Source organism: Lissotriton helveticus, chromosome 12, assembly GCF_964261635.1.
Source record: "Lissotriton helveticus chromosome 12, aLisHel1.1, whole genome shotgun sequence".
Lineage (NCBI taxonomy): Eukaryota > Metazoa > Chordata > Amphibia > Caudata > Salamandridae > Lissotriton > Lissotriton helveticus.
The window spans coordinates 17,374,725-17,394,702 of NC_136073.1; the positions used below are offsets into that span (position 1 = coordinate 17,374,725).

The window sequence follows — 19,978 nt, forward strand, 5'->3', positions numbered from 1 at the left end:
CCTTGGTATTACCAAGGTTTATCGCAAATGCGATAAAAATCGGCGGCAATGCATGAATATCGCTGAAAAGTCAGCGATATTCATGCATTACCGAGCTAATGCTCTTAGCCATGTTATCCACCTCCCATTGGATAACATGGCTAAGAACTGCTCAGGGCAGGTGTTAGCTTTTGGAGATATTCGCGCTTCCATAAGTTGGTAATAGGAGATAGCGATGTTAGCGACTGTTTCCAGTCGCTAACATCTTGGCACGCCCACTTTGCATGTCATTAGTGATAAATATCACTGACATGCAAAGTGGGGCCCAAGATGGTCGCTATCTCCTACTAGCTGTCGCTAACTGGTGTTAGCGACAGCTAGGTAATAGGGAGATAATTTTATCTCCGCTTTCCTGGCTTTTAAAGCCAAAAAAGCGGAGATAAACCCCCTTGATAATATGCCCCATGGAGACAAGCAGTACGATTCTTCGGAAACATCAGAAACATAACAAGAATTGTTAAAAAGCGCTTGGGAGCTGCCTAAATGATTGCAGAATGATTTTCAGAGCAAACAGAGTGGGGGATTGACTTCTTACAAAGAATGCGACAATCTTGCGCACAATCTTTTTCATCTACCAGCTCCTGGCTGTTCCACAATAGCAAAACAGAAACAAATGGCTGGTAACTTTTTTTTTAAAGAATAGTGGCAACAATAAGTCCCCAGGTTAGGAACTACTGCATTAGAACACCAAAACGGGCACCGTCACACAAGAAGAGGAATATAATAATAAACTATGAATTGAAATGTTAAGTATTTAGATGCAGCAAAATTGTTCAAAACAAAAAAGTACTCAGTGCAAACGTGCTCTCAACAGTACACTTCAATGCTAGGGAAAATAATCAGTTTTTCTATGCATGGAAAGCAAACCATGCCCCGTAGCAAACGCCATACACGTGTCGGTCTGTTTGCAAGGCTGCGCGGGGCTTCTGCAGGTACAGAGGTGTTACATGCTCATGAGCCGCTCCCACCTCGTTTTCACCTTGAGTTCCCGAAGTGACCGTTTGATGCTGCCAGCGACAGAGCCACCCTCTCCTCCAGCCTCCTCTCACTGCACTATTCACAGACTAGGCTGAGTGCGCCTCTTCTCCCGCCCAAAGAGTACACCTGGGTGTGAATAATTACACTTTACAGCATTGGTGTGGCCTGAGTGTTGAGATAATGAGTAGCCGCACCTCAAATGATTGTGCTTTTACTGAAGATGAAATCTGGCCCAACAGACACAGTTTGCCTAAGGTGGGGCTCTCTGTCTCTTTATCATAAATGCATTATTTATAGGTCTGAAGAAGGGCAATTGTAGATTCTGCTGTATACTGACTTGATATGGGCCCTGCATGATGAAAGCTCTGGTGACGTGACTATAGGTTTTAAGATTAGAAAGACCTAGGGGGAAGGTTCACTGTAACATTTTCAATGATGGAGAGAGGCATGGTTAAGATTCCTGGGTCTGGCCTGCGTGAGCATGAACTAGCACATGTGCGGATGTATGACATTACAACGCATGCTTTTACATCGCATGCCTTTACAACGCGGTTTTTACAACGAAAACCTTTACAACGCATAGCGCTTTGGGGTGCTGGATAGTGAATAGTTTAATTTACTATTCCAACTCCAGTCCCCGTGGGCACTAGGGAAGGTGTTGGATAGTAAATTAAACTTATTCCCTATCCTAGAGCGCCCCCCCAGCGCAATGCGTTGTAATGGTTTGCGTTGTAAAAGTTGCGTCGTAAAGGCACGCCGTGGTAAAAGTTGCGTTGTAAAGGTTGTTTCCCGCATGTGCTCTTGCTTGCGAGACTCTAGTGTTCACTGCCGCCCACTGCTTACTATTCATTGGCATCATTGTCACTCTTCTTTGCTGCCCTCTCATTGGCCAGTGCTTGCCATGCGTCCTTTCCTTTTCTTTCTGTGGTGCACAGACCAAGTACAGATTTGATTAGTGTCTCTCATCTGGGCATCTGCTGCTCGTGCTGTGATTCAGGTACAATTTCTGAGCTATGACGTAATAAGCACTGTCTGCATCATAGCACTTTTTAGGTCTCGCGACCTATCGATGCGCGCATGCGCATCGAGCGGAGCGAGAATTCAAGTGGCGAAAACATCATGAAACCACCAGCTTTTTGCTGGCGTTTTCATGCAGTTCATGTGAACCACGTGTTCAAACATGAACGCGCATCAGCCTCCCTCCATTTGCCGCACAGCACATCAAAGGGCTTCGCCCAGCGTGCGCTCTGCGGCTTCTCGGCTTCTCCTCCCCTAATTACGCCGCACACAGCCTTCCTTGCATTTCTCCTCCCCCTCCCCAGCCAGCTTCCCCCAGGCCGTGTTCCCTCATCCCTGCTCCTCCTGCTTGCTTTTCAGCACTGCTTTTCTCGTTTGTATGAAGCACTCCATTAAAGTGTGTGTGTGTTTGAGACATCCACCTAGAGTACAACTCTGCCAGTTCACCTCGTGTTGCTCTCTTTCACATGCATCTTCCGTGTTGCTTTCCCTCAACCGGTGTTGCCTTTGCTCCCCGCCCCCCGCCCCCACACCCTTTCTCTCCACTCCTCCTTTTTCCTGACCTCTCTACGAATCCACTCCTTTTCTCTTTCCCCCGAATAGCAGTGTGTTTCATTCTCTATTTCTCCCCGTCAGTAATTATTAATTTATTTTGCCCGACCTCTTTTTTGAGTCACAGTGTAATACGAGTTCAGCCCTAATTTGCTAATCCATTGGCGTCACACGGACGGCTCCGTCTCTAGGCTTAACGCAACGAATGCCGAGTCATCGCTTAATTACAGCTTTACTAGAATAGATAACCAGCGCTGTGCGTCTTTCCTAACCGAACTTGTCAGTCTAGTGACTGACAGCGTTTCTTCGACTATTGCGGCAAGGCGCGAAGGCTACACACATTTGCACTTCACTTCCTCACAGAACTACCACAATTGTTCCTTAAGGGAGGAGGCGGCAATGAGTACTGGGTCCAAGTGCAACAAGCATTGGCATTGCCAATAGGTATCGCTTGTGGGACCTTATAAGTATTTAGTTTTGCAGCACAATATCCGATTATGCAACAAGGATATTGTGCTGCAAAACTAAATACTTATAAGGTCCCACAAGCGAGACCTATTGGCAATGCCAATGCTTGTTTTAACCTATTCCCACCCCTTCCCCGTTTATTCCCATCTATTACTTGCCCCCGTCCTTGTTTCTTATCAGTCTCGTCCCTGTTTCTTCTTTCCCCCACAGACAGAAGGAAAACAAGCATTTACAATGCAACGGTCTCGCCTTTGCAAAAGTTAGAGCTATTGGCATTGTAAAAAAAAACAAAAAAAAACAACAAAAAAAAACAAATACAAATAATTTTGTAAGAATGTCGCCAACGCCGAAGCATGTAATTGCTGGCACAGCGTTTAGCTGTTGCACATATTTACTAGCATGAACATTAGCAACTCTAAGTGAGTCAGTTACCGACCTAGAAATTTGCCAGTTGTTTAACACCATTTTATCGTAGATCATTTACATTACACACACGTAGCAACAGACAGTAAACAAGGACCATATATTAGTATAGAACACAGAATCGGTCCCGTTATCCGTCAGTTTACACCATTCCAAGATGGCGCCTCCCAAAACCTACAGGAAATGAGGCCAGTCAGGGCATGATAAGGTCGCGTTTGTGTGAACGCGGGGTCACTTGCATCGAACGTTTCCCGCGAAGAGCTGCAAGCTCCTAGAGCAACCGGTGAGTTTTCCGGACGGCATTTGCCTCAAACACTTAAGAATTATTATGGAGCAAATGCACGCGTAACACAGAACAGTTTGTTTGACACATATTTTGGTTTATGGCAGACACATGGAAAACTAAAGAAGAAACGCACTGAAAATTCCACAACACAATTAGAAGTCGGTGATTCTCCGGTCTGCCTAAAGGTAAAAATTAAAGCAATGGAAAGCTGGTACATCTTAACGTTTAATTTCTAGTGAGTGTAAATAATAAACAACACCCACATTCCATTTGCAGCACGCTACGAGCAGCTCAGATTTAACCTGAGAAGCAAGCAGCAAATCACTGCGTTAAAAAAGGTAACTAGAATCACACTTTTGTACATAATGAAGGAAGAACATAGAACTAGAATAGCAAAGCTGGTAATTGCAGAATGTCTTAAACCTAACCAGCCACGGGTCGATTGGGTAAAATGTCAGAATCCATAGAGAGGTATGGTTTAACCTTTCAACAACGTTAAGAGCCAGGCAGGCACCCCATGAATTTAGGAAGCACTAAAAGACTGAAATGAGTGTATAGACACTAATAATGAGGAACTTGCCATGAAATATTGCATGTAGTGTTATTCATATAATTTGTATCAATGTTTTACAGGCAGTAAACATGGAAATTGAGAGTGTCAATTTGTCTTTTACATGTAAGGTCTTGTGATTATGGAAACTTGGTGGTAGATTTGAGGCCTGAACGTGCCCATGAGTTGAAACTAATTTTGAAAAGTGAAGAGAGTAACACATATTATTCAATCTTTTGTCCATAGGAAGGCCCCCGAAGAAGGGACAGGGTCCCGAAACGCATCGGGCCGATTTAAGCTTTTGTTATAAGCTTTTGTTCGCGGTTCAAAATGTACATTTTTATGGGCTGTGTTAAAGTGTGACGGAATTCACACCAAAGATTAATTGTAAATATTGAATGTTGAAAATAATCATGATTTGAAAAATATGTGATAATTACAGAAAAACAATTTGGTGAACAATTTGGTGAATAAAACCATGTTTAAAATCAAATTCATTTAAGGAATAAGTTTGAGAGTATTTTTGAATAGGAGTGAAACATATTAAAGCTGTGCATCAGGCTAGGGTGTGACTGTCAGTCACAACCCAAAGATTTTTGAAGTATATTAGTGACAGGGGGAAAGGCAGCCCCATGGTTCCTGATAGCACGCAACAGTTGGAAAAAACTACCCAGAGCAACGATTATTAGAAACTAAAAAGTATTAAACAAGGAGTGCCAAGGGCCGTCCATATATATTTTTTCAGAATTATAGTAACTCTAACTGCCCACGTCGGCCAGAGCACCCACGCAAACAAAATGTCAACCTTCGAAAGCATAGCCAGCACAACAGACAACAGAGCTAACACCATAGCATTCACGGAAGATGAAGCCAAGGAAATTTACGGATTAATTAAGGTCACTAAAAGCTTCGAGTCCCACCAAGGCTCAGCGATACAACAATTAAAAAACATGGAATTCGTCATGCGCAGAGAACTAAATCAGAGGTTACACGCAACCACACTTATTCAGTATCATAAGCATTAGCGTATTCCCAGAGGGCTGAGATTGGCGATTAAGCCCCTCTTATTCAGATTACAACATAACAAAGCTTTCATGGAAAAATGGTATTCAGTGCTCAATAAGTGTTCTCTCGATCTAATCTTATTGATTATAGAAGAATTATCTAAATCAATAAAAGAATTAGAAGAAGAAATATTCAATTTGCAAAGAGACACGTCCAAAAGATTTGAGCAAGAAGATTGGAACAGCCGTTTGGAGGAGATCAATAAAAGACTTGACCAGTATGAAAAAGAACTTCAAGAAAGGAAATTAAGAAAATTTAAAAGGGACACAATAGATTATCGTTTAAACGAAGTTTACACCTGGGCAGAAATGTATGCACAGAGGAGACCACAGAAACAACAACACACATCATCCAATGAAAGCGTGGTCTCAGACAGCGACATAGCAGCCACAAGAGCACCAATTCAAAGAAACATACCAACAACGTCAGCAGGAACAACTTCAATAGCGCAAAAAAGTACAACAACAGTGGATCCTTCTTTTTTGGTTCAGGTACAGGAGACAACCCAACCGCCAGACAAAACCAGCATAAACCTACCAAGATCAGAAGAGGAAAAGCAAAAAGAAACAGCGACAAAAAAACAATTTTTGAGGAGCGGAAAGACATAGTCATTAATATTTCGTCAGTTGAATTAAGTAGGAAACAAATAAACGTGTTAAACAAAGGAACATCGTTCGTACCTACGTATAATTCGAACTTAACTGAAACTGAAATAGCGTTCTATAAATTCATGAGAACCATTCGATTACGCCATTTTTTCAATAATGTAGTCCCGGAACCAACACAAACAGTTACGAAGGAATATCTAGAATTCAAACCTAAGAGTACATTCACCGCACCAACTTCACATAAGACTATTGACATGTTCGAAAAATTGGTGCTCCAAGACCTTGCAAAACTTAATTTTCAAACCAGTAAAAGAACTAATTTCTCCAAAAATGAAAGAAAGATTCTACAAGAATTGGCAGGTTTGAAAACATTAGAATTCCAAAGAGCAGATAAAGGAGGAGCTCTAATAATAATGGATGCTGCATTTTATCAAAGAAAAATTGAGGAACACCTGATGGATGAGACTACCTATTTACCACTGGAAAGAGACCCTACCAACGACATACGGAAAGCACTGGATATCATTTTGCAAAACGCTTTAAGTATGGGATGGATCACAACGAAAACACTACAATTCTTGGTAGACACTGAATTAAAAAGACCCCATATATATATGCTCCCCAAGGTGCACAAGAATTTGAAAAATCCACCATTCAGACCCATCGTGTCGGGAGTGGGATCAATATTTGAACCATTAGGAAAGTACATAGACACATTCCTTCAAAAATTTGTAACCAACTGGAAAACCAACATTAAAGATACCACTGAATTTTTAAATCTACTGGAAACAGTAAAAGTGGAGGAAAACGACCAATGGACATTCTGTACTATAGATGTGAACTCACTTTATACATCAATACCATTGAAGGAAGGAATCGAAGCGACAGAGTGGGCATTACTGCAATTAGAAGACATTGGAGCCAACAAAATATTCTTGCTTGAACTTTTATTGTTTTGCTTACAACACAGCTATTTTCAGTTCGATAACAAGTTCTTTCTACAGATCAGCGGGACCAGCATGGGTTTTGGAGGAGCACCGACCTACGCTAATATTTTCATGGCGCAATTTGAGGAACAGCACATTCTGACAAATGACACGTGGACAACCTCATTATTAATGTATCGCCGGTTTATAGACGATATATTTCTGATTTGGAAAGGCTCATCTGAAATCTTAGTGGAAAACATTCATGAATTGAATCGAAAAAATCCTAGGATTACATTTTCGCATTTGATTAATGACAAAGAAATATCATTTTTGGACGTGCAAATCACCAGGAGTCAGATGAAGTTGAACACTCAAACTTATGTCAAACCCACTGACCGGAACAACACTTTGCTATTTAGTAGCTTTCACACTCCACAGTTAATTGAAAACTTACCATTTTCACAAATGCTAAGAAGCAAAAGAATATGCTCGTCCCCTGAAGCACAAGAAGCAGATATGCAGAGGATCAAAAATAAGTTTCAAGAAAGGGGATATCCAGTGACTTGCATAAACAAAGCTGAAGAAAAGGTGAAAAACCTCAGTCGTGAAAGCCTACTCAAAAATGTGAAAATACCTAAAACAAAGCAAAGGAGCGTCTTCGTCTCAAAATATTCCACCAAATCCCGAAATATAAAAAAGATAATCTTAAACCGCTGGGAACTGTTACAACAAGATGAAGATTTCAACAAGATTTTCGCAGACAGACCGATCTTTGCCTACAAAAGGAGCAAAAACTTAAAGGAGGAATTAAAATCGAAAAGGAAACTACAACCAACAGAGCACAAGGGAATGAAGAAATGCAATAATTGCATTAATTGCAATAATGTAATGCAACAAACATTTGTATCTCACCCAAGAACTGGTAAACAAATACCACTCAAATTATCAGCAGATTGCAATTCTAACTTCGTGATTTACGGTATCAAATGCCCATGTGGGCTGATGTATATAGGTAAAACAGAAAGGAAAGTTAAGACAAGAATAGGAGAGCACAAAAGCATGATACGAACCAAAAACACCAATTCCAACTTAGCAGCACATTGGTTAGGAAAAAAGCACAACATTTCTCAACTCAGATTCTTAGTCATTGAGAAAATCGAAGTGATACCAGGGAGGGATAATCAAAAATTCTTGTCCCAAAGGGAAATAATGCTGATTAAAAAATTTGAAACCATGAAGCCCCGTGGATTAAATGATAAACTAGATATGGTTTGCTTTCTGTAAAAAAAAAATTCAGAATTTGTCAGTCAAATAATGTGGATATGACTATCAACAACCATATAAATGTTTAATGATATTTGTTCTATATATTCATTATGTACAACATATAATGCAGATTTATACCTATGTAAAAAAAAAAAAAATACAAATAATTTTGTAAGAATGTCGCCAACGCCGAAGCATGTAATTGCTGGCACAGCGTTTAGCTGTTGCACATATTTACTAGCATGAACATTAGCAACTCTAAGTGAGTCAGTTACCGACCTAGAAATTTGCCAGTTGTTTAACACCATTTTATCGTACATCATTTACATTACACACACGTAGCAACAGACAGTAAACAAGGACCATATATTAGTATAGAACACAGAATCGGTCCCGTTATCCGTCAGTTTACACCATTCCAAGATGGCGCCTCCCAAAACCTACAGGAAATGAGGCCAGTCAGGGCATGATAAGGTCGCGTTTGTGTGAACGCGGGGTCACTTGCATCGAACGTTTCCCGCGAAGAGCTGCAAGCTCCTAGAGCAACCGGTGAGTTTTCCGGACGGCATTTGCCTCAAACACTTAAGAATTATTATGGAGCAAATGCACGCGTAACACAGAACAGTTTGTTTGACACATATTTTGGTTTATGGCAGACACATGGAAAACTAAAGAAGAAACGCACTGAAAATTCCACAACACAATTAGAAGTCGGTGATTCTCCGGTCTGCCTAAAGGTAAAAATTAAAGCAATGGAAAGCTGGTACATCTTAACGTTTAATTTCTAGTGAATGTAAATAATAAACAACAACCACATTCCATTTGCAGCACGCTACGAGCAGCTCAGATTTAACCTGAGAAGCAAGCAGCAAATCACTGCGTTAAAAAAGGTAACTAGAATCACACTTTTGTACATAATGAAGGAAGAACATAGAACTAGAATAGCAAAGCTGGTAATTGCAGAATGTCTTAAACCTAACCAGCCACGGGTCGATTGGGTAAAATGTCAGAATCCATAGAGAGGTATGGTTTAACCTTTCAACAACGTTAAGAGCCAGGCAGGCACCCCATGAATTTAGGAAGCACTAAAAGACTGAAATGAGTGTATAGACACTAATAATGAGGAACTTGCCATGAAATATTGCATGTAGTGTTATTCATATAATTTGTATCAATGTTTTACAGGCAGTAAACATGGAAATTGAGAGTGTCAATTTGTCTTTTACATGTAAGGTCTTGTGATTATGGAAACTTGGTGGTAGATTTGAGGCCTGAACGTGCCCATGAGTTGAAACTAATTTTGAAAAGTGAAGAGAGTAACACATATTATTCAATCTTTGTCCATAGGAAGGCCCCCGAAGAAGGGACAGGGTCCCGAAATGCATCGGGCCGATTTAAGCTTTTGTTATAAGCTTTTGTTCGCGGTTCAAAATGTACATTTTTATGGGCTGTGTTAAAGTGTGACGGAATTCACACCAAAGATTAATTGTAAATATTGAATGTTGAAAATAATCATGATTTGAAAAATATGTGATAATTACAGAAAAACAATTTGGTGAACAATTTGGTGAATAAAACCATGTTTAAAATCAAATTCATTTAAGGAATAAGTTTGAGAGTATTTTTGAATAGGAGTGAAACATATTAAAGCTGTGCATCAGGCTAGGGTGTGACTGTCAGTCACAACCTAGACGTGGACTGCCAGACACACACCACCCAGGCTGACATGTATTATCAGACACATAGACCTGGATAGTTAGACACACACAGAGCCTGACCTGGACTGTCAGAAACGCAGACAGATATAGACTGTCAGACACCTTGACTGCCAGGCGCAGACCCAGGCAGACATGGATTATCAGGACACACAGACACGGACTGAGAGACACAAGTACACCTACACACACACGAGCTCACCCGATGCAAATGATGCTGATCCCATGCGCGTGACGCTTGACAGACCCTAATGAGAAACACTCATTCTTTTTAGGTCTCGGCCTGCGTAGGCTGTGCTTGCGCAATCTCGCCGGCGAGCTCTTATGTCTCTTAGTGTGGGGCTTGAACCCACCCTCTTCTCCATTGGCTGGCTTCCTAAACGGAGGCCAGCCATTGGAGAAGAGGGGCGTCTGTCAGTTTAAGCCCCGTCATTTTTGGAATTGGGGGCGTGTTTTTTCATGTTCTTTCTCTCCTCTTCCCATTAGCTGGAATTTTACATTCTAGCCAATGGGAAGAGGAGAGAAAGAAAACACGCCCGAATCCAAAAATGACGCAGCGTTTCTCTGAGGCATTTCTGCCTCGCCTTGGAGAAACGTAGTGTTGTCATGGCGGAGCTTGCTTGTTTGACTCGCTGCAACCCGACCCCAGCGCCTCTCCCCGAGTTTCTAAAGTTAACACTTGAAGCCTCAGGGTTACATGTAACCGGGAGCCCTTGGGGAGATGAGTGACACACCAGAGAGAAGCCAGCGAGACCGCTGGCCCTGCTCTGCAGAGGCGAGCAGATGTAATACAAGCGGCCTGTGGTCACGGAGAGTCCAGGTGCGGTAGATGAAAGAGTGCGGATTTCCCATTCTACCGGGGGAGGCTGGAGGCCACTCATAGATCGGGCTACTGAGGCTGCTGTAATACACATGTTAGACGGGTTCGGAACATCTAGGACCTGGAACGCTTGGTGGTGAACTGCGCACACTGGTGCTGGAACCATTTGCTCAGTAGGACGCTGAAGTGATAAATCATCGAAAAAAAGTGCACCAGTAATCACAGTTGTCAAATACTTTGAGCCTGCGGGACTCAGTGACACTTCTTCCAGCTCCTCTGGCACTAGGTGCAGCTTCTTCACGCTTCGTGCTGAATAATTTGGAGGGGGTCACTCAGGAGGCTGCTGTGATGGTGAGGGGGCGAGGGACAGGGACTTGGGGGAGACTGGAAATCAGAGTGTTGCTCTCGGGTGCCTCATGGCTTGGAGTACCAGCGCCGACCCTGCTTACCTCTGCGCAGCCGTGTTGGCGTCCAGCACCCCGGCGCCCTGCATCCAAGTCCGGACGGCACTCATGCCGCTGCCGAGCGGCTCCTCCTTCATGCTGCTCCCGCTGCGCTGGATGGTCTCCTGAATCCCGAACATGATCCTTCTCCCTGGGGTACAGGGGCTCCAGGAGACGCGAGCTCCTCTCAGCACACACTAGGCGCTGTCCGGGGCCCCCCTGACCCTCAGACCCAGTGCCGGGCACTGCCGCCTCTTTGCTGCTCAGATCCAGGGGTCCCTCCTGCTCTTGTGCAGCACCGAGGCTCCTGAGCGCCCGGCTGGGCTGTAGACCCCTCGGCTGCTCAGAGCCCGGGCTGGGATCTTGTCTGCTCAGGTATGAATTTAAAGGTCCTGGCTGGTGAGATTCTTGATGGCGGTCTCCCCTGCTCCCATCCAGTGTAAGGGGTCCTCATCCCACGAGCAGCGGCAGAAGTCACAGAACAGTGGCCGCCTCAGGTGCTGCCTCGCCGGGCATCCAGCAGCCACCGAGAGCGGATGCTGCGGGACGCAGGCTGGAGTAGATCCCTCCTGCAGCGAGCAGAAGGGGATGTTGACTGGCCTCCCTGAACATGGGCTTCTGCTAGCAGACTTCCTGCACGCGGACCCTGCTGCACACGCAGTTCCTTCAGAAAGACTCCTGCACCCGTCCCCTGTATCCCGGCACAACAGTCCCTGCACACGGCTGCTCCTTCCCTGTGGATCCTCGGCCCACACTCCCCTGAGCCCCAAGCCTCGGCGGGACACCTTGCCGGGTCTGGCACTCAAATATGGTGTTACGGTGAGTACTGACCACCTGCTTGTTTCAGAAACTTAAATGTGTCTAACAGAGCTGTGTGCTGGTGGCATGTAGTATTACATGTATGAACGGACTATGAACGTGTATGATGTATGTGTATGTTCCCTTGTTGTGCTTGCTATCCTGCCCCCTGTTCCCTCGTTGTCATGTAACCGGGAGCCCTTGGGGAGATGGATGACACACCAGAGAGAAGCCGGCGAGACCGCTGGCCCTGCTATGCAGAGGCGAGCAGATGTAATGCAAGCGGCCTGTGGTCACGGAGAGTCCCGGTGCGGTAGATGCAAGAGTGCCGATTTCCCATTCTATCGGGGGAGGCTGGGGGCCACTCATAGTTCGGGCTATTGAGGCTGCTGTAATACACATGTTAGACGGGTTCGGAACATCTGGGACCTGGAGCGCTCGGTGGTGAACTGCGCACACTGGAGTGCTTGCTTTTCTGCCCCCTGTTCCCTCGTTGTGCTTGCTTTTCTGCCCCCTGTTCCCTCGTTGTGCTTGCTTTTCTGCCCCCTGTTCCCTCATTGTGCTTGCTTTTCTGTTCCCTCATTGTGCTTGCTTTCCTGCCCCCTCGTTGTGCTTGCTTTCCTGGCCCCTGTTCCCTCGTTGTGCTTGCTTTTCTGCCCCCTGTTCCCTCGTTGTGCTTGCTTTTCTGCCCCCTGTTCCGTATGTGTGTGTGTGTGGCTCTGTCTGTGTGTGTGTGGCTCTGTCTGTGTGTGTGTGGCTCTGTGTGTGTGTGTGTGGCTCTGTGTGTGTGTGTGTGGCTCTGTGTGTGTGTGGCCCTGTGTGTGTGTGGCTCTGTGTGTGTGTGTGTGTGGCTCTGTGTGTGTGTGGCTCTGTGTGTGTGTGGCTCTGTGTGTGTGTGGCTCTGTGTGTGTGTAGCTCTGTGTGTGTGAATCTGTGTGTGTGTGTCTGTGTGTGGCTCTCTGTGTGTGTGTGGCTCTGTGTGTGTGTGTGTGGCTGTGTGTGTGGCTCTGTCTGTGTGTGTGTGGCTCTGTGTGTGTGTGTGTGTGGCTCTGTGTGTGTGTGTGTGTGTGGCTCTGTGTGCGTGTGGCTCTGTGTGTGTGTGTGTGGCTCTGTGTGTGTGTGTGGCTCTGTGTGTGTGTGGCTCTGTGTGTGTGTGTGGCTCTGTGTGTGTGTGGCTCTGTGTGTGTGTGTGGCTCTGTGTGTGTGTGTGGCTCTGTGTGTGTGGCTCTGTGTGTGTGTGGCTCTGTGTGTGTGTAGCTCTCTGTGTGTGTGTCTGTGTGTGGCTCTGTGTGTGTGTGTGGCTCTCTGTGTGTGTGGGTGTGTATGTGGCTGTGTGTGTGTGTGTGTGTGTGTGTGGCTCTGTGTGTGTGTGTGGCTCTGTTTGTGTGTGTGGCTCTGTGTGTGTGCAGCCCTGTGTGTGTGTGGCTCTCTGTGTGTGTGTGTGGCTCTGTGTGTGTGTGTGTGTGTGTGGCTCTGTGTCCGCTAATACTCTCTACCACTCTCTAATGCTCACCTATTGCCATTGTAAATGACAATACCATTTATTTATGTCTTTAAAAAAACAAAAAATGAAAACAATGCCATTTGCAACGCAAATAGCTCTAACTTTAACAAAGCAGAGACCATTGCATTGTAAATGCTTGTTTTATAAGGTCAGCGCACGGCTCGCGAGCAGCTGCCAAACAAGAAAGAATTTAGCAGAGAAGGCGCAAACTTGCATTGCCTCATTAGGGCCGACAGGCCGCCGAGCCCGCGCCCGCCGGGCGCTTTGTGCGGTAATTTGCGGGAAGGAAGATGCGGGAAATGCCGGGAAGGAGGACAAGAAAGGGAGGAAAGCGCCGGGACCTGGGGGAGGCTGCGGAGTTGTTAGCGCTCAGAGAGGGCCCTAATTGGAAGCGCTGGGCATTATCATCCGAAGATTTCTGGCTCCTGACAGCTCCGGGCCGGGATGAGCGCCACTTGTCAGCGTAAAGGGCCTTTAAAAGAAACACTTTGGATTTAATTGGAGGCGGTCGCTGTGGGCCCAGGTGAGGTGAGGACGCCTCACTCCTTGCATCCTGAACACAGGATTCCTGACTTTATCTTCAGGAGCACCTTGATAAATGGGGTGGGAGACCCCTCGACCGCCGGACAGTGGGGCTGGAATAGCGGGCAGAGTGGGGTGCTACACTGCAGCGATCAGTGTTACATCGCTGAAGTCATTGGGTATTAAACACCCAAGTGCGACACAAAAGTAAGCGCTATATAAATACAATTAGAAAGCGCAAGTGTCCCCATGAGCCATGTCCATTCCACAGGAAAGAGCTACGGGCGACTTATGTAGCCGTGCTGCACTTTGGAGCGCAGGGTCACAAACATATCATCACCAAAGCAAAGGTAAGCACTATATAAATACAATGAGAAAGCGCAAGTGTCCCCATGAGCAACGCCCATTCCACAGGAGAGAGCTACGGGCGACGTATGTAGCCGTGCTGCACTTTGGAGCGCAGGGTCACAAACATATCCTGTTTGACAATTGCTGTACATGGATGCCCCAGAGGTTAGCAAAAAAGAATGCTCTGGTGCGAGCAGGATCAGCCTTGTTAAATTTGACACAGCGCTTCGGGGGAAGACCATTTGAGGCAATCCTGGCGATTTACAAAGCTAAGGGCCAGATGTCGGAGGCCATTTACCGACCGGTAAATGGGTATTTGGGATGTAGGGGCATCATTTTACAGATTCGGTAAATTTACCGATTCTGTAAAATACCGAATCGGTATTTTTACCGATTCGGTAACGGCCAGATGTAGGTGGGACTCTTCAGAGTCCCTAAAGCCTTACAGATTCGGTATTTTACCACCCAATCCAATTGGGTGGTAAAATACCGAATCCAGGTGTGCATGCACATGTGTGCATGCACACCTAGCCATGTGACAGACAGAGATGCCCTTAGGGCATGTCTGTGTGCCACATGGCACACTTGCCCGTCTTTGGGGTGCTAGAGGGTGTCAAAGTGACACCCCCTGCACCCTTGCTGAAATCGGTATTTACCGCCGATTCGGTATTGCCCATTGATTCCTATGGGCTTCAAGGCCCATAGGAATCAATGGGCATTACCGAATCGGTATTTACAGAATCGGTAAATACCGAATCTTAACGATTCGGTATTTACCGATTCTGAAACACCTACTTACCCCCCCCCCCTATTTTACCACTTCTTAAATACCGAATCGGTAAAATTCGGTATTTAAGAAGTGGTAAAATAGAATTACCTACATCTAGCCCTAAATGTCTTGCACTGACACTTTATGGTGCCGCGATATGGGGATACATCCCGATAGACGATGTGCAAAGGGCCGAAAACAAACCGTTTCGGTGTCTTTTATCTATCCCTCAGTCTACCCCAACTTTTGCTGTGCATCAGGAGTTGGGGATGGGGTTTGTTGGTGATTTGATTGGTATGGCCCCCCTTATCTGTTGGATGAAAACTTAGCTTAACCCAGAGCTAACATTAAATCATCGTATTTTAAGAGACTGTATTAGTTTAGATCGGGGAGACGAAATACAGTGGCTCTCATATGTTAAAGGAATGTTTGTGAAACTAGGGCAGCCAGAAATCTATGATTTCCCTGAAAACATTGTTAAAGGTGACATATCGTGGGTCAAAAAGCATTTCTTGTCCCTAAGGCTCCAGGAGCGGGAGTCGGAGGAACTATTAAAGCCCACGGTGAGATCCCACTTCCTATTAGTTACCACTCCTTCTATTGAACCGTAATTAAAAGTGGTAACAAAGCCTTACCATCGCTGGCTGCTAACTAAATCTCGGTTCAATCAGATACACCTTTTATTGGGAACATATCAGGGATGGTCAGTACCTGAAAAGGCAGCATTCTGTAACTGTGATAATTGTTCAATCCAAGATTCCACGCATTTCATGTTCTTTTGCAAACATTATTCTACGATCAGCAAAAGGTTTATTATCCCACTTTTAAGAGGTTTGGGGTTGCATCAGGTTAAACCCGCCTTAATGTATTTGCAATTGTTAAACAATACATGGAACATTTTTAATATTGCTAGTTATCTTGTTGCAGCCATAAAAAGAAACTAAGAGGCCGGCGTATAAGTGAACCATGAATTTTATTGTAGCCCTTTGCGTTTGTACATTCATGAAATACGTTTGCAATCATCTTATGGATTCCCTATGACTATTTTATTGTTTTATATTGTATATATTGAATGTGACTTATCTGTGTACTTTTAGGATTTTAATTAATCGAATAAAGTGATTTGACTGACTGACTGATATCCCCAAAGCAAAGGTAAAGGCTATAAAAATACAATTAGAAAGCGCAAGTGTCCCCATGAGCCACGCCCATTCCACAGGAGAGAGCTACGGGTGACGTATGCAGCCGTGCTGCACTTTGGAGCACAAGGTCACAAACATATCCCCAAAGCAAAGGTAAGCGCTATAAAAATACAATTAGAAAGCGCAAGGGTCACAAACAAACATATCCGCAAAGGTAAGCGCTATATAAATACAATTAGAAAGGGCAAGTGTCCCCATGAGCCACGTCCATTCCACAGCAGAGAGCTACGGGCAACATATGTAGCCATGCTGCACTTTGGAGCTCAGGGTCACAAACAAACATATCCCCAAAGGTAAGCGCTATATAAATACAATGAGAAAGCGCAAGTCCCCCATGAGCCACGCCCATTCCACAGGAGAGAGCTACGGGCGACGTATGCAGCCGTGCTGCACTTTGGCGGCAGCCTCGGCAAAGGAGCAGAGGGCGAGCAGGCGGCACATCTTAATTTAATTTACCCTCCCTTTGCAACGCCCTCCCTCTTGCAAAATTGGGTTTCTAGTGTTTCCTTAATGTAATATGATTTTGGTGCATTCGCGCTTAAGCTGCCCAGTCTAAACCGCCTGTACTTAGTCAACATGTTTCATGTCAGGATTTTTAAATTTGTTTGTGTGTACCAGATTACAACAGCATCGAGCAGGAGAAAAACTTTGAAAGAAAGTTTTCGGTCATAAGAGTATGTATGTATTCCTAATTTTAGTTAAAAAATGAAAAAGTAAACGTTTAATAATCACCCCTGTCGCTTTTGTATGCTCATAGCATGAAGTTTTCCTTAATGACAAATTCTCACTCAGTAATATTTGGAGCTTACAAATTACGTGCTTGTCATTAGTATGTGCCATAAAAATAGGTTCTCACATCAACGCATGCATCAAGACAAAGTGTATGTGGAATTAGCATCACAAACACAGCCCAAATCCATTCTAAACACACCTTTGAGATCCTGCTGCATGTTAGCGTGTTAAAGGTAGACTATCATGACACCCCGTTGCAACTTCTTTAAAAAAAAAATGAAGATGGACGTCTTCCTACCGAGACAGCAATGGTCTATAACCCCCTGAGCGCTGCTGTGCAAACCCAGAGCCGAGCTTAAACTTCAGAATGTAGAGTAAACTTCGCCTTCAGATACTCGCAATGCTTCTAACTATGGCAAGGGCTCACTTTATGGTTACGCGGAACAATGTGATAATATGCAACAGAAATAAAGGAAAATTCTCTTTTAGCCCCGTCTTTTTCAGATGGGCTTGGCATGACTTACTGCTACGGTAAAAGGTTCCTTATCTTCTTTATGGGGTGAAACAGATGGCCCTAATAATGAGATACCTTTTACGCCACCAGTAAGTCAAGGAGCCCAGTCTGAAAAGGACGGGGCTAAAAGAGAAAGAAGAACGTCACTAGTACCTCTTCTCCAATGGCTGGCCACCGTTTAGGAGGCCAGCCAATGGAGAAGAGGGGTGGGGCTTAACCCTCGCTAGTGAAGTACACTCTAAAACATAAAATCTCGCGAGCTTGACTGCGCATGTGCGCAGTACGCCACGCGAGACCTAAAAAGTGCTATGATGCAGACAGAGCTCGCTGCTTTATAGCGTGTTTTCTAATGATCCTGTAATCAATCCATCCCTAACCGCTTCCTTGTTACCCACCTGATTGCCAAAGCTAGTAGCCCACCCATAGCTGAGACCTATCACCTTTGGCAATGCTTGTTTTTTTAGGCGCAGTTCCATGTTCAGCCACTAGAGGCCCTGCAAAACTTTGATGACTTTGAGATAAACATTCTATTTCATAGCCATGGGAAGTAATCGCCCCTGCTTATTTATCAACAATTGTGGTCGGAGGTATCCTTTGGTATTTACGATTATAGGGCTAAATATTCCATATATTTCCATGCAACCTTGTTTAGCTTCGCATCCAAAGTTACTTTGTAGCAAAGATCATATTTCCCCTCTGGAAGGCAAGTGGGAAAATTGGCTTGTGTGGGAGGATGATAGTCTGGAAAATAGAGGCTTTTGATGAGCATTGGAAACTCTGTTTCTGTTCTCAAAAGTATTTCCCTTTGTAGAAGGTGGGCAGAGGTTGTTTTCAGAAATTGCAATGCAACCCTAGAATTCTGAGTTGCCTTGTTTCAGCAGTGACATACTGTTATCCTGCCTGCTTTTCGTGGGAGGTTTTTTTTTCCGGCTGTCTTTTCTGCAGGCTGCTGACTGCCAGTTGTGGTTTTATTCGTCCAAAAATGGTCTATTTCCTGTCCCAGCATCAGTTTGTTCCCTGTATCTATGTACATGTGTGTACCCTATCCAACAATTGTCTATTTCCTGTCCCACTGTCAGTATATAGTCTATTTCCTGTCCCAGCATCAGTATGTTCCCTGTATCTGTGCACTTGTGTGTACCCTGTCCAGCAATGGTCTATTTCCTGTCCCAGCGTCAGTATATTCCCGGTATCTGTGTACATTGTGTGTACCCTGTCCAGCAATGGTCTATTTCCTGTCCCAGCGTCAGTATATTCCCTGTATCTGTGTACATTGTGTGTACCCTGTCCAGCAATGGTCTATTTCCCGTCCCAGCATCAGTATATTCCCTGTATCCATGTACATGTGTGTACCCTATCCTGCAATGGTCTATTTCCTGTCCCAGCGTCAGTATATTCCCTGTATCTGTGTACATTGTGTGTACCCTGTCCAGTGCTAACGCGGGATTACTGGTTACTAATTATCTTACCAAATCCCATTTCCTGTCGACTGAATCGTTGGTACCTGTCTTGAGTAAAAGGTAATCTCGCAGTAAACAATCAATTTAAGAACTTACACCACTCTAAATGACCACTGACCAAAATTAAGTTTTAAAGATTTAATATAAAGTCAAAGATAACTGAAGATACAAACTTCTCAAAATGAGATTCAAGAGGTAGATCGGTATCACTATGAACATGAACTTTTTGAATAGTCTGAGTCTGAAAAACAGAATAATAAGTACAAGTTCGAAAACCATCAGGGTTGCCAAAATGGATACAAGTTGCAACCTCAAAGTCATTACAGAAAAGAAAATTAAGGTTAGTCTGTCCCTACACTATACTAAATGACATCCCTACTTAGCAAGATCTTAACCCTCTAGGTGTCAGCCGTGGTGACTTCCTAAGAAGATCACGCACTTCTCTTTGTCTCTTCTCTGATAATGGGTCTCTCCTGATCAGCCTATCTGCCTACCCATCCGCTTCCTTAGGCTCCCAAAATCATCTGCTCTGCTCTCCTCCCGGGTCACTTTCCCTAATACCAAATCACATTTCCAATAGAAACGCCCCTTGGGACGCCCCTCACGTGGTACATCTTTGCGCGGTAAACTCCATGATGGTACTCTTGAAGACCCTCGTTATAGTTGACCTTGGTTCCCAGGCTCCTTCTTCCGTGCGCTGATACCCCCTGAAATTCCTGGAAACTCCTACAGGCCTGCGCAAGGCGCCACTGAACAAAGTCCCTTTCATTCGAGCTGATTAGGACCCTCGCACCTGCATACAGCTCGTCCTGCAGTGGGCCTCAAATTCCAGACTTCACCATATCTTAGGCCATAAAACACTCTCAGAGCTCCATACTGGACACCTCACGACCTCTCCTCTAACGAGCACATGACGATTTAAACTACATGACATTATCTGTTCTGGCCTACTTGATTTACATGCAGCAGG

The 19,978-nt window shown here is 44.6% G+C and overlaps 1 protein-coding gene across 4 annotated transcripts in view; it reads right to left on the reverse strand.

Moving 5' to 3' along the window:
* Positions 1-19,978, reverse strand: part of LOC144799409 (N-acetyllactosaminide beta-1,3-N-acetylglucosaminyltransferase 3-like) — a 109,726-nt gene that overhangs the window by 25,367 nt on the left and 64,381 nt on the right. The window contains exon 1 of one of the 4 annotated variants that reach the window (XM_078670702.1): positions 1,008-1,132. The exons of 2 other annotated variants lie outside the window; for them this stretch is intronic. The gene's annotated coding sequence lies outside the window, so the exon portion shown is untranslated. Of the gene's footprint in view, positions 1-1,007; positions 1,133-19,978 lie in introns of those variants that run through there. One more of the 4 variants, XM_078670704.1, reaches the window with a different exon arrangement.